This window comes from Temnothorax americanus, unplaced genomic scaffold (genome assembly GCF_048541705.1).
Source record: "Temnothorax americanus isolate GAGA-0224 unplaced genomic scaffold, ASM4854170v1 Scaffold6, whole genome shotgun sequence".
Taxonomy (NCBI): Eukaryota; Metazoa; Arthropoda; class Insecta; order Hymenoptera; family Formicidae; genus Temnothorax; species Temnothorax americanus.
Genome location: NW_027509751.1, coordinates 4,239,691 through 4,255,542, shown reverse-complemented (window position 1 = coordinate 4,255,542; position 15,852 = coordinate 4,239,691). Strand labels below are relative to the sequence as shown.

Sequence of the window (15,852 nt, the reverse complement as noted above, 5' to 3'; positions counted from 1 at the left end):
AAACTCCGCTATTCGAAATTATTCCAATCCTATGTATATTTATTAATATAATTAATAAATAATTTGCGTATATCATCGTGAATAATTAAAATATTAAACGGCTGCTAAATATATGTGCATATTAAACCACCGGTATAAAAAAAAAAATTGTTATGAATAATTTAATAATATAATAATTTTCTCCGATCTCTCTCTCTCTCTCTCTCTCTCTCTCTCTCGGTGCAAACTTTATTCGTGAAAATCACGTTTTTGCATTTGTATGAATATAAGTTCATGTTATCGGTTTCCTTGTGCTGCTGGAAGTCCTTTACGTGCCTTCGTGTTTAATACGCATCTTGGCGGTACGAGCGTTGAGTAATGGCCACATTAGACCCCTTCTCCCCGCAGTTGTTCAATTTTTGCGACGCGTGCTGTCGCATTTTTCTATAAACAATTACTTACGCTCATACGTGAAAAGGCAAGCCCGTAACACGCGTCTCGCCCTAAGTCGGGTCATGACGGATCCCGCGATAATACTCCCGCTACAGCCGGCATTAACGGCTCCGTCTTTGCGGAAATTAATTTCCGCCACCGCGCGTTGTCAAATTTTCACGGAGGTGCTACGTGCGTTTGGGAGCCAGCGGTTACTACCTACCTTCTTTAGCGCCTCTACCAGCGCGCACCGGATTGCCTGGTTACACGGTACACTCTTGCGTAACTCTCACGCTGTATCACACCTTGTGAGCGCTGCCGCATCCCTCGAGAGGCAAAGTTTACTCTGTTTTTGCGGAAATTTTCCGCGAGAAGACGTGTGCGACGTATATGTACATAATGTGCGACCACGTTGAAATTAATTGGTAGTCGTAAAAATGTAATAAGCATATCGTAAAATTTTATTTCGCAAAAGAGAAAACCGCACGAGACTGAAAGCTATACTTTAGCGAGTGTTATTAATTCATTGTCATATTTTGTACTTTGCACCTTAAATTTTGTTTTGTTAGAAAAACCGATACGTTTGTAATTATTTATTATTATTTTTTTAATAACGATATTTCAGAAAAAACAGTTGCTTGATTGATTAAAATTCTCTATAGCGTTCTCACATAATGATTCGCGACTGCCATTGTCGCAGTTTGTTATCGTTAAGGTCGCGATGTAGCGTAAACGAACCTTAATTTACTCGCAAACGCACGCGGAAACATTCTCTAAAGTCCGTAGATGCAGACACGGGGCACGGCACGGGGATGCTAAACGAGAGGGGGGTGGTGTCATCATCCTCGGTGTGTACAAGACTCGGCAGCAACCCGACAGAACTCCCTCTCCCTTAACTTCCACCCCTGACGACGTAATTGAATCACGCTACGGACTGTCGAGGCATAAAACGTGGATTAAATACGATGCATATACGTATATAGTATCAAACCCCGTTCCGGAGGGCCGCGCCGCGCCGGCTCGCAACGAGAGGATGTCGACGCTGAATGTTGTGTCTGATGTACACTGGGAACACTCTCCGAATGTACACCGGTATTCCAATGGACACTTAAATGGCCGGTCCGTCGCCGCTAATTTGTACACTTGCGATCCTTTTGAAGACTAATCCATGGGGGATTGCGTGAATCCGGCTAACCAAATCGGGTTGCTATCGTAACCCTTCGCTCGGACCCTAGACAGAGCTCGTTGATATTTGCAACGCGCAAACGAGAACGAAAGCACGACCAGAGGGTGCGAAGTTTAGAGCTCTAAATCCAAAATCTATTTGTAACGTAAACGCGTCTGTTTTTAGCTCCGGCGTTCCCTTTGGCTGCAAGTGTCTCGTTTATCTTTCAGAGGAAACCCTGCTCGTGATTACGCGATACCGTAGGTATGCCGTATGCGATCACGCTACTGTTTTCGGCTTGACATACGTAAACTGCAACGGTAGCGACTAGCGCAATTTCTCTCGAGGTATCGGTGACTTATCGTCGATCGCTCGTCGCTGTTCGCGATACGTTGCTCGTCCGGTTTTCCCTTCACTTTCTGGACGTCTCAATTTCGTTAAATCACGCCGTATCCCGGCGAAAATGGAGGATAACGGTGATTGCAGAAAGGAAGCTAATAGAAAATTACGGGCGCGAAAGACAGAGGACATGACAGCGGGAGCAAGAAAATTTGATGAAAGAGTAGAATCCAGGTGCAATAGCGTTTCCCTTTGTCACTCGACATGATATATTCGAGTTTTTTTACTTTTATTTCTCTGACTTCTTTTGCTTTGTCAAGTGCGCTTTGCTTAGGTTCGTTGATTCCACTTTCAATCACGGAAAAAAATTTAGCTAAAGGATTTGCTACTATACGGACAACATTTTTTGCTGCGAGAGCTAATTAATTTTGCAATAATAGCAAAACCTTTTGCTGCAGTAGCAAAGTTCAGCAAAACTGTTTGTTATTGCAACAAAATGTTTTGCTATTATTGCAAAATTAATTAGCTTTTGCAGCAAAAAATGTTGGTTGTCCCGGCATATTTAACAAATAGATTTGCTGTTGCAGCAAAACCTTTTTTTTCCGTGATTTATTTCTGAAATTATATATAATTGCAGGAGAAAGATAATTGAAATACAATGAAAAGTTAGGCCCCATATCCGTAAGTTCTTAATTTTATTTAACAATTAATAATACATAATTATATCTAAAAAAAAAAAAAAAAACCTGAAAAAATATTATATACATAGAACTTCTTAAATGTTTTGTTTTGTAAATTTCATAACGTTACAGTGTATATATTTCATTATTCATTTGCAACAATTTGGTCGTATGTTTAGTAAAATCCAGCAGAATTTCGGAGATTTGAAGATCGACGATTATCGTCAGTTATTATGATCCACGGAACTCTTGTGCAACATCCAGGATGTCTTCACCTGAGGACATTTGTGAAATTTATGAATGTTGGTACTGCTATTTTTAGAAAATACCAAGGCTGAAAGAAAAACCATTAATCTCAGAGTCCCAGTTTTGCTCCGCGGTACGTGTGGCGATGGCCGGAGAGACTCGAGGACGGAGAATCTTTCCGTCCGATGCCGTTTATGAGCGAACTGTTCTCAAACTGTTTTGTAAGAAAGATAAATAGGTGCTCTTGATAAAACTCGACTGACTCGACGCACTCGGGGCCCGAAGCATTGAATTTTATTATCGCGCGAGTCCTGATTTATCGCCCGCGCTTGCCTTATACTCTCAAATGACTCGTCCTCCCGCGACCCCTTCCTCCTCGCGGCAGCCTTTCCGATGATCCATTTCACAAAACGCGATAACAAATTGTAACAAATCGCGGATGGCTTGCGTATTATTTAAAGATCTCGAAGAATCCACGCAAAACCAGCCAGCGGTCGAAGCTGTCGAATCCGCTCGTAGCGATAAGGATCGTCGTTTTCGAGAATGGCGTTATATTTTTTAGGCTGCGCGGTCACACCAGGCTTTTCGGATTTCCGTCGCGCTTTTTTCCGTTTCCAAAAATTTCAGACCGCGGTCGGACCGTCAGATATGCAATCGCCGAGAGAGCCGAGATGCATTCGCGCGTGTTGAATAATCAAACGAAAAAATTGGCTTGTCGTAAATGTCCATGCGGGATACCTATCGACATTGCAGCGTGAAACTTCGCCCCCTCCCCCCATGCGCCGTCGTTCTCGCTTTCCCCGATTCTCCGCATCTTCTAGCGTTCTCTCATGGCCTGTCATAAAACTTTCATAACTTTCGGTATTTCCACGAGCGGCCCTTTTGCCAGACCGCTCATATACGAGTCGCTGGATACGGCTCTCCTCTTTTTCCTTCACGTCGTTTCCCTTAAGTAAGGGAACGATGAGAGGATAAACGGGACGTGTCAGGGAATAAAAATATCTCGCGGTTAACTCCCGAGGCACAACGCGCGACCAACTTCGACATACTCATAATTTGAATACTTCTTACGAGCTCGGTGTATCGTTAAAATTGGTTTTTAACCAGCGCCGTTCGAAGATCGAGAATGTAAATTTGGACGGAAGGATGGAGGATGAAGGCATTCAAGTGTTCGACCTATAGGTATAACACCTATAGGTGTTCGACCTATACCTATATATCTGCGAACAAACAATTCGATTACATATCGGGAGTTTGATCAATCGTTATTATTTATGCGGAAAAGCATTCCGATTAAAATTTCGAGACATCGTATTGTCTATTTACTATTCCCATGTTACCGATACCGAGTTTTTTTTGCGAATATTTTCAATATATATCTTCACCACGGGAGAACGCGAAGGCGCGGGATAAACGGACTGTCTGGCGTGTTGGCGTGTGCGAATCGTCACACTGGCCGAGTGGTTCATAAATTTGCAAATAGCTGCTAACAATTCATGCCATTCAATGCGGCGACGCAGCGTACCGGTAATCATTTCAAATGCACCGGTTGCACCGGTCGGTCATGTCCGGGCAAACATTCCGGCTAAGCGATTCGTCGCGCCGAACTCCAGCAATGACGTTCCGATCGGTGACAATGCTAAAAATGTTGGCGCCTGTTATTACGCTCAGAATGCTTCAATTGCGACCGCGACGCTCACTTTGTATATCGCGTTAGCGAAATATTAAATATATTACTGAGGTGTGATGAAATTGGAATGCATTGATGAAATATTCACCGTGCTTTATTGATCTGATGAATATATGAATATACTTCATATTTTTCGAGCGTCGCGGGAAACATCGGGAAATGAAACATATTGTTCCACGAGTTCTCGAAACGGATGAAAGGTGACCCCATACCGACAAAGCGCAAAGTTGGATCGAATGCGTGGTATATGGTTTCTGTCGTTACTGTTGCAACTGTCGTAATACCTCTTACAGCAGCAGCCGTCGCTCTCGCAGGCCGTTAAATAACTTCGTGTCTCGAATATCGAAGTGGAACTGTGGCGCGGGCAGAACAATCGTTCCGATCGCGTATACAGCAAGAAACCATAGCTCACGCTGGGTCATCGTTAGCGATATTTGATTTTTCTTTCACAACTAGCGATAAATCGAAAAATATATAACCTGCATCAGATCTCTTTTTAAAGACCGCAGGGTAATTCTTTAAGTTCCGTTATTAAGCTTTTCCGTTTTAAATATACCATAGATTACCTATTATTACCATTTATATTAAGCTAATAATTTCGTATCTCATTGTCAGAAACAAGAAGGAAATTAAATAGGTACGCGGTAAATTAAATCGTTGCGAACTTTTTTACGAGGTAATATTTTAGAAACTTTTACTTGCCCGCGTGCGCTCCTATACCTATTTTCATTTCATTATCAAGCCGAAATGAGTTGCGCCGTTTCATTGTTAAACCGAATTCTCGCGCTGATTGTGAAAATACGGAGAGCGGTTAACAACTCCGAAAGATCTCATTTCCTTGAATTAATTTTGAACCAGCGTGCGCCACTTATTTCTGTAAAATTGGCTCTTTACGCGTGCGAATGATGTACAAAAGAAAAACACGCCGGCTCATTCGCCGCTTAATTAGCACTTTTCTTACTTTTGCGACATAGCGCTGCGTTGCTCTTAATCTCAAAAGGGATAGTATCTCGAGGGTCCACGTTTAAAATGTGTATTTAAGCACTGCGCGCTCTACTGAATTTCGCAATTTAACGTTGCGATTGACCGCTGAGCTACGTCTCGAACGTGCTTCCTTCGGTTTCGTAGTACCGCGGATGGAAATTCGATTCGGATTTCGTGACTACGTTAGTTGGCCATTGGACGGGATAACTTAAAAGTTATCCGGTACTGACCGCAAGATGAGGAGCGCGACGGGTTGCAATCGGATAGTTGGCGATTCACTATAGTAATTACCGAAATTACTGCACCGCATAATGACGGTAATTATCGCCGTAATTCGCGGTAATTGTCGCGGCAATTACTGGGCTGAAGACCGGCGGAAAGGCCGGCAGGTGGTTGCGTTGGTGACGATCGCTTTTCCTCCCTTTTTGCCTGGATTTCGTCCCCGCCTTTGCCCATTGATTTTTATGAAGGAAAATGGGCGAGATATTATCACCCCCAAGGTCAATCTCACCAGATGTTGCTTTTATATTGAAGTCCCATGGCTCGTTTCGCACTTTTACATAGTCGACATCTTGCGTAGAAGTTTGGTGTGATTACCAATATTAAAATTCTTCGACCAATATTAAAATTCTTGGAATCTTACAGTGTTCTAATCATCATTATTTTGTTGCAGATCTGAGCTACGAGGAGGGACTGATACTTTCGGCGTACGGTGAGTTACTCATTAATTTACGAATCTGTACGTAAAATGGTGAAAAAAATCAGAGAACTGTCATTCTTGACCATTCGGCCTTCGATGCATTTCTCGTGTTTTCAAATTCGACGGATAACCGATAAAGGAATGAGAATATGACTCTCTTGATAACCAAGGCGACAGGCCTTGAAGTGGAAATTGCGATATTCAGACGCGACGCCTCCTCCGCGTCTCCCGGGGGGATCGAAATCTGCCATTTTTCTTTTCTCTTCCTAATGACTCGCGAAAAATTTCAATGCGTCTCAACGGCTCGCCTTTTCATGTCGAATAACAAATGACGGCCGGACGCCGTTGGAAAGCTATTATAGGTCGACACGACGCCGCCGTTGAACGAAGATGCTAGGTGAGCTATCTAAATACGTTGGTCGCTTCTGGCAACCGGAATAATTTTGTATTCATCATCTTTTGAAAAATACCGAGGTCACATATATGACGCCCGGGCTAACGTGACCAGATAGTGGTCTGAGGACATGCGTCATAGTTGCAGAGGAAATTTATCATGGGAATGACGTATTCTTTTCTTCACTCATGTCACAATCTATTTAGTTTCTTTCATTCTACAGTGACAAATAAATGAACTTAAAGATAATGTCTAGTTCGCTCAATATAATTTTTTCTTAATAGCCGCGAAATCATGAGGATTGTAACATCTGTTGAGATATTCCTTTCAATTTATAAAATGTATATGTTAACTTGCAAAATTAATATACATATATGTATAAGGTGTCTGGTAATAAATGTAACAGCCGCAGAGGATAGGTAGAGCGGTCATTAAACTGAATAGAAAAGTACCAATTATAACAATATAAATAATGAGTTATTAATTAATTAAGAATTTGAGAATCAGCGTGCGTTTGCGCGATTCGACGAGAAGAGATACGTTGTTATTTACTCAGGATTTTTCTATTGCATGGACTGTTACGCTTATTATATCACACAGACACTATATTAATTTATATAAATTTCTTTATCGCGTAATAACATTAGCGTAAATTGCATAATAAAAGAACTATTGCTCTTCGGTTTGCTCCCCTTGCACGCAGCATATCAAACGGTTTACGTACCCACAAGACGTGGGTGCGTATAGACGTAGGTGGGAAACTGTGCTGAAACAGAGATCGATGGCTTAATATTTATTTCAAGTTTCGGGACGGAACGGATCCTATACGGAAATCGGTATCTATACGTGGGGTAGAATGGCGACCGGCGCCATCGACGACGTATTCGTGAGCCATCGGCGTCTTCCTACGAGACGGATTGCCGTCCTGGGATCACGCCACCGGATGGCACCCGCACAAACTTGCCTTTCTGCCTGTATCGATTTTCAAGCTAATAAAGTTTGTATAGGTGCAAAAGTTGCGGAAACCCACCGGCCGGCCGTTTCCCCGTTTTCGCTCCAACTCTGCAGGCCCTGGCGCATAATTCACGAATGAATTTGGATCAACGGTTAATTTTTCGACTTCATCCCGCAGCGAATGAATAGTGATTCGACGTTATTTTATTAACGACGGTACGAGAGAATCTAGCAACCAAGTCGCGACTTTGCCGCTTTAATTGTGAGCCATTGTGAGCCTCTTTCCCTCCTCTCGTTTCAACTTGAAGCTTGAAAATTATTCTGCTTGGATTTTGCAACTGCTTGAATTGAAACCAGCGCGTAACTTCTCAGAAACGAACTCGTTGCTATATTAGTTGCATGTTTTTTTGTCGATTATAGAGATTCTGTACCACAAATACTCATGAAAGTATCGCTTCGTTTATATCACGTTAATTTGTGCTGCGTAATTAATGAAGTTTGCTTAAAAAATTTGCTAATTTTACCGCGATTAAATTATTATTGTGCAATCTCGACCGCTTAATTGGATGTGAACTCCACAATTTGTCTCAGTCTCAGCCAATATTTTTGCCGGCCATTTACGGCGAATGTTACATTTCCCGTGACGGTCGTATAAACGTAATAATGCGATCACGTCGCGCCGCCACGGCGAATTATTATCCGTCGCGACATACGAAATTCATTCGGACAGTTCGCTGGCTTTTTATCACGGTCGCGAGTTATTATTCTCATTTCGCGAAGCGGGGAAATACCCGCCTCACGAGGGCCTCTCGCCCCGACGTTGGCGTTTAATCGTCGCGCATATCTGAATGAGAAAGGATTGCTATAGCGTTATTATTTCCACGCTCAACGACCATCCGTCGTTTTTGCCCTCCTCCCTCGAGACCGCGGGGTACGCGGCACGTGTGACATTGGCGGGGCCGTACATCGAAACTCGCGCATTTTCGTACGCACACACGTGGCGACGACGGCGACCGCGGGGTCGTGCGGTTTTCTATTAACTCGAGTGCCGCAGCAGCGTTGGCTTTTCAACGTGGATTATCCCCGCGCAATCCGCGCTGTCGGGAAGTCTGTCGGGTTCCCAGGGCGAGGCGAGCTAAAACGCGGGCTATTACGGCGCGCTTGCGGGGGTGAAAACGTCACGAGAGAGCTAATGGCGGGAGCGCATGGAGGCACGCTAAAAATGAAAACATTGACAGTTGCTCTGTTATAAATGAAAGATGTTTATTGCGATGAATATTACCACGTGCCTCAGTGGTCGAACTGGTACGACACCCTTCACGGAATAATTAAGGATAGGTTCCAGGTTCGAATCCTGGTTGAGATAATATTTTTCGCAATAAATTCTTTACAGTTATTTAGATGCTTAGCGTCATAAGTTAAATCGAATCGATTTAATTAGGGGGGGGGGAGAAGAGGTGTTTTTACTTTCCAACGGGAGCTGTGTTGTAAGTCTGACAAGCTAGTCCAGCGCGCAGTTTATTAAAGTTGAAAAATAGTAATTTGTGCAACAAGTGCTGTAAGATGAAAATTCCCGGGTGCGGAGTTGACGAACGAGCCGAAGGCGAGTTTACGCACGACTTGCATACCCTATTTTATGTTGCAAGTGCTACGCGTGCGTGATAGACCACTTTCCATGCACGTGTTACATAAAATACATGTGTAGTACACAAAAAATATTTTTAGGCTGCTGCTAAGATCCAAGCTCGGACCGTATTTGGCTTGTTTAATATTGATTAAAAGATGCTTATTCTCTACTGCTGAAAAATTCAATTGACGTTTTGGAACGCAAGTCTCATCGTTCCTCTTTTTTTCGAGCGTATCGAGTATTTACGCAATAAGAGTATTCATCGCGACCGCGCCGAGCACTTCGCGATGAATTACGAAGAAATTTCTTCGGACGATCCTCTTATTTTAAAAACGGATGAATATGACGCGCGGGTGATTAAATTTATCTTTCTAATTATGCTTTCTTCGTTTACGTGCATGAAATAAAAACTATTATTCTCGCAATGCGAACGCGTAATGATTACTAATTAGCGCTAACAAGGTTTTGCGTGCAATAAGATGATATAGCTGTTTACAGGCTTAACAGATAATTATCCCGGGTGTATCTCTACAGAGATATTATTTCAAAGAACGTAAGGTGAGAAAAGTAGAAGATCAAAACGAGCATTGCGTTTTAAGGGCTCGTAAAATTTTCATTTCGAATCCGGTGAGAGAGAACGCGCGCATTGGAAAATAGTTGGCACGTATATTATCTTCATTTCCTCATTTGCGAGGTTACGTCTTTTCCTTGCTCGCGTTTCAATGACGGTGTTATTAAATTCTTTTCAATAGTTCGCTTTTTGCGCGAATGAACACACATTATTCATTGAAGATTTATTCTGCTCTTCCATTGAGATGCACTGTTGCACGTTTATCGATTTCCAACAATAGAATCAACTTGTTTGAGTATATATAGGTTCAAAATAAAAAATAATAGCTCAAAATATATAATGGGCGTAACCGCGCTATTTATATAGACATATTACATTTATGCGTTTTGTAAATACATAAACAATAACGCCGGGATTACCGGCGGTACCGCGCGATAGATGTGCACCATGCGAAACCGCATTTTTTACGTATAGCGAATGTCGGAAAAACTATTCAGTGGAATTCTTTATACAAAAATATTACTCAATAGATCGAGCGCCCGTAATGCCAGAAATAACCGTAAGAGTTGACAAATGGTTGCAACCGCAATTTATCAACATCAAGAGTGGACAAACTTTTATCGGGCTTGTTGGTGCGTTCGATCGCGTTTAACGAATAAATGCCGAAAATGTCGGTGGTGCCGGTGATACGATTCGAAATGTACTTTGCTAGACGATTTCGCGAGGGTGGGAGCGGAAACTTTTCTCGAGGGATCCGTGAAAGGGGATTCATAAATGACGTGATGCAACCTCGAAAGATTGCGGGCGGATGGTGGCGTGCGACGTATACGTATAGAAACGTGTCAAAAATAATGGTTAGCATCTGTCAAGCGGTGTCGAACGTCGTCGCGTTGAAAACGAACGCGCTGAATAAACGGCGACGGCCACGTCTATCCCGTGATTCTAATTGTATCACTAGTATCGGCGCGCACTCGTGACAATACGACCATCTACATTGCCGCCGTTGCGGGCAGTGAAGCGTCGGGAAGTGAAAAATATGTATATTTTCAATTCTCGGCAATATCTATCGCCGAAACGGGAGGGATTCCACGTTTATAGAATTTTATAGAACTTTTCTCCTTCTCGGATATTAGAGCTTGACAAAATAAGGAAAGCGATTCGCACTGCACATTTCCGGAGGCAGACGATATGATTTCAACTCGCCTATAGCTATACTCGTCTATAGTTAAGTCGCCAGTTAAAAGTTATTCTGAATTTAGACTTTAAACTAATGCACACGGATGAATTAATATTATCATCGATTGATGACGTATTGCTAATCCCGTCGATTAAAACATTGAATGATTTCGAATGTTTGCATTGTCTCCCATATTCTTATTGTCTATATCATATTAGAAAAAGTGCTTAATTATCTGATTAGTGTTTAATAATTGACTTTATATTTGCTTCACACAAATCGAGAAATAGCCATGTGAATAACATCATTGATGATCACGCGATTAACGAGTGAAATGAGCGTCGCGATGATGGCAAGAAGATTGGCGGTAACGGTGCGACAACTGCTATACGTGACATAGGTTTCATAATACAAGAGTCGTCGACTTGACGCAATCTATCGCGACACTTTAGTGGGCCTTTTACGATCGTATCGTAATTATTAATCAGAGTCAATCGCATATGTAACAAAAATCGTGACACGTAGCCAGCGGGAAACGTCCTTTCAATATAGACCGCGATAAATTCCACTGTGTTATCAACGTTAACGTAGCTCCGCTTCTTTGCGATATAATTACTAAGAGAGCGTGCGCAAATGTTCTTCTTACAATTAGACACTTTTTGCGCTTAATTATGATAGAGCGAAACTTTATATTTCATTCATCTCTTTTATATTCGTTAAAATACCATTTCGGTGCCGATCGATTTCGTCTGTACATTTCGTTACAAAATTTCCTCTTGCCTATTGGTGCAAATTTACGGATTTTCCCTTCAATACAGCTAAATTACATACTGATTCGCGACTATTCGGGGGGTTTTAGTAAGAGAGCGCGCGCGAGTGAAACTTCCGCGTAGTGGGAGAGAGCAATTGATTGGCTCCTCTCAAACGTCTCGTGTATGTTTGCGAGTTTCGCGCATACCAAGTAATCTTGGTGCGAGTTCTACCGGAAGGAAGTGCCTTGTTCCCGAGGGCACGGAGCACCCGGTTTCCAATTAAGGTCTGATTACAGTAAATACGCCAACGTGACGAGAGCAATGCCGGCGCGGCGCGTCCTGGCGACTGTGAGAGGAAGCCGTTTGAAACGAGAGGATTGTCGGGAGAGGCGCGTACTGGCATGACGTAATCGCGTGGGACGCTACGCTCGCGCCTTGCTTATTTCGCATCCTTATTCGAATTTGTGCTCGACATACGAACTTGGCACCGGTCTACGGGCAATTACGTTTCATCGAACGAACGATTTGAGCATTCTTTGATTTTGCGTCACGCATGATGGGAAAATCGCTCGTGATTTCGTCTATTTTTACGTATATTTTTTTTGCGCGAATAATCACAGAGCGTCGAGAGAGAGAGAGAGAGAGAGAGAGAGAGAGAGAGAGAGAGAGAGAGAAAGAGGACAAGAATTTCCGCGTGTAACGCAATCGCATTACGCTCGCGCGGGTGCACGCGGATAACGTAACTTCATCTTACGCATTCCGGACGCTATAATGCGTTCATCCTGTAATCCGATTGAACTTTGGATCACGTCGCGCAAGCTTTGATTTTCGTTACAAGCCCGTTCCCTTTTGATCCCCCTCGAAACACACAGCGGCGAAACGAACGGATTAACTCAACTTAATGCAAAATTGACAAAGGCGCGAGCTTAAACTATTATCGAGGGCCGCAGGGTATCCGATCTCTTTACTACTTTATTGCACATTACACATCCGACGCAATATCAATCACATTCTCTCTCTCTCTCTCTCTCTCTCTCTCTCTCTCTCTCTCTCTCTTTTTCTCTCTCTCATCTCTCTCCCTGCAACAATTACCACGGTGCACTCGCGAGCGCACAGTTTCTCGCGTAACAACGTTACAAAGCGATCCGCGACACGAGAGCACACGATTCACACGAACATTCAGCATCTACGAGCAAGGCATATTTTCCCGGTGTATGTGGGTATAATCGATTTCCGGAACAACATTGCACGTATATCGCGTACGCGTATATCGTGAGCACGTTTGCGCTACCGTGTCCCATAACCGGCCCTTTTATTTTCATTTTTATTCCAATCGTCGATGATAAAGTGTATCTCTATCGGCGGAGATACGCGATATACCCGATGCGATCCGTGCTCTCCCGGTCGTTTAATAACTGCTTCTCCTAATTTGTTCGCTTTAACAGTCCCAGCTGAGATTTATGATGTTCTGCGGTCATAGGCCAAAAGGAGCATACACTTGGAAAGCTATCATTGATACACACAATGCGTGTAAATATAGCATCGACATATAGACGGATCTATAATGTCTGGAATATATTTCGCGAGTATATAAGTGGTGTTACTTGTATTTTATATAGTCAACTCATCGTATATAGATAAATATTTATTTCCAAATTTATTCGGCAATATTGAAGTCTAGTCGGGGCGAAAACATAGCTGCAGAATTAAAATTTATGGAACGCAGACGAAAATACGACCGCAAGCTTTGAAATTAGCCAATGCTGAATGTAATCCAGACGCAGAATAACTGCAGCATTGCGTCGAGGGAAGAGATCTAATTGTACCGTAATTGTGACGTGAAATCGATTTCGCGTTGTTTCGGGACGGGATGAGTGGTCCCTTGGAAAAATTACGTCGCACCTCCCTCTTTCTCTATCATTCTCATTTATTGCACCTCCAGAATTGATACTCGACGTTGGATCGACGCGAGTAATAACATTTGCATGCACCACGCGAGCGCTGCGCGTGAACGAGAAAACGTAACTAAATTACAAAGTTTATGCCCCTGCATTTTCCAGGACGCGGGACAAATTGCTACGCCAAAACGTGTTACCGCCGCGAGAGTGAATTAACAATTTTCGGACTTTTCTTGTGCCTCCAAACTGGATGATGGCGGTTGCGCAACGCTTTGCGGCCGCGATTAACTTGACAACAATTCGACGCATTCTGTGGGAGGCACATTTCTATTTTTCCATTACACCCGGCCTATAATTTCTGTCGAGAGATATTTTCAGACGTATATGCGCTTTTGAAGCTTGAGAAAATTAGATTTTTCTCTCATTCGTGACACTCCTGTTTGACGATAACATTAATATTCAAATTCTACACGAGTGTTTTCTCGCCGCGGGGGACGTATTGTATAATTTTCTTCCGTTTGAAAGGCGCGCAAAACCACATCACGTGGAAATCTGTCGCGCCTATGGGAATCATCACGTGCGTGTTTCCTCTCGCTGGCGTTTAACCGCGCACGCCGTTTGCATACATCGCCAAAAGTGATACTCGGCAGTGCAATTTACGCAGATACATATGCGTATATTCGCTTAACGTCGACTAATGATACTCGCCATGCGCCATGCGCACGCACATGCACAATAAACATCGCAAATACACATCTATACAAATGCGTTATATCGGTTTAGTATTTTAGGCTTGACTCGATGCATACATCTTAACACTGCGCGGACACCGTGTTTTTGGTGCACTCACCCGGACACCCTGGGACTCTTAAGTTAAAAGGTTTTCTGTGTTACAAAAAATCTATTAAAATTCAAGGTTTAATTCAAAAAGTGATTTCTACACTTACATAAAGCCGGAATTGTGACAATTTTTTTTTTAAGTGTCGAAACGTCAGGAGAAAAACTGTAAAATACGACAAAATAGACTGTGTTAAATCTTTCTCTTTTTGTGTGCGCCTCTTTTTTATGTATAGTATCTTCCAATAAGTATAAAATCTATTATCTACAGCGACCGCGCGGAGAGACGAATATTCTGAGCTCGTCGCAGAATTCACATTTTCTGCATATATCAGAAGGTAACTGAAGGCATTATCATGTTATACATGTTAGTAAATGGTAATGGTAATGGTGGTAACCATTACCACAAATATAACGATGCGGGTGAAGCTCGTAAATATATACAATTCAATACACCTTATTCACAGAGCGATCGTAAACAAATATTAATTAGCCCATGTTTACTCACGTGAAGAAAAAAACGGCGCATATATACGTATATGCACTGTTACAGAACTATCTATTCTCATATTCGTAATGTTCATATAGACGTTTCCCCATATGGGCATTTCTCTGGACGAGTATTCGCTTGCTATGTGGCTCTACATGTATATTTGCTTAACGTCAGCTAATGATCCGTGTCTGCATATATACATCAAGTATAATACGTACATATACAGAGAGAGAGAGAGAGAGAGAGAGAGGGGGGGAGGGGGAGTACTATGCATTTACCAATGAACGCTGCTGATCTATATATATCTATCACGCATGATAGTTCGGCTCTAATACTCGATTCAAAAGCGAATTAATTACGCGTGCGACATTTCTAGCATGTCACGCGTAATTCAATTTAATGTTCAATTTGTGAAATTAATTTCAAAGTAAGTAATAAAATATAAGAGTTTGGGTTATATGTATATATATACCGCGGGAAAAGTTTTCAGCGGGGGAGCTCTTAAAAGACGTCTCTCCGCTTTACTTTCCCGCCTCGGTTCCTGTTTTCATAAAGACGCTGTGCCTATTTGCGTACGGAAAACAGTGGAAAAGTCTTGCGTTGCGCTATTCGCCGTAACTTCGCCTGTGCAAATTTAATGTAAGAGCAAGAATAACAAATGGAGATTCTTTTTCACTCATCGCCGTTATCGCGAGACGGAGACCGCGACCCGAATAAGCGTGTCCGACGATGGTGCTCGCTTAATTACATACGTAATTATACTAATTATACACACGCGGACATGATACCAATCTCGATATAGGCGGATAAGACGGTGTGGGAAATGTTCACGTGGCACGCCAGATAACGGCGTTATTGCCACCGTTCTTGTCGCCTCTCTCTGATACACGGCAGAATCGGCGGAGTTCTTGGCAATTTAGGGCTCGATTCGAAA

The 15,852-nt window shown here is 42.7% G+C and overlaps 1 protein-coding gene across 4 annotated transcripts in view; it reads left to right on the top strand.

The window, feature by feature from the left end:
* LOC143905035 (protein turtle) overlaps positions 1-15,852 on the top strand; it is a 233,299-nt gene that overhangs the window by 84,723 nt on the left and 132,724 nt on the right. For all 4 annotated transcript variants that reach the window (XM_077420139.1, XM_077420138.1, XM_077420137.1 and 1 more), the window contains exon 3: positions 6,189-6,227. The gene's annotated coding sequence lies outside the window, so the exon portion shown is untranslated. The remainder of the gene's footprint in view (positions 1-6,188; positions 6,228-15,852) is intronic.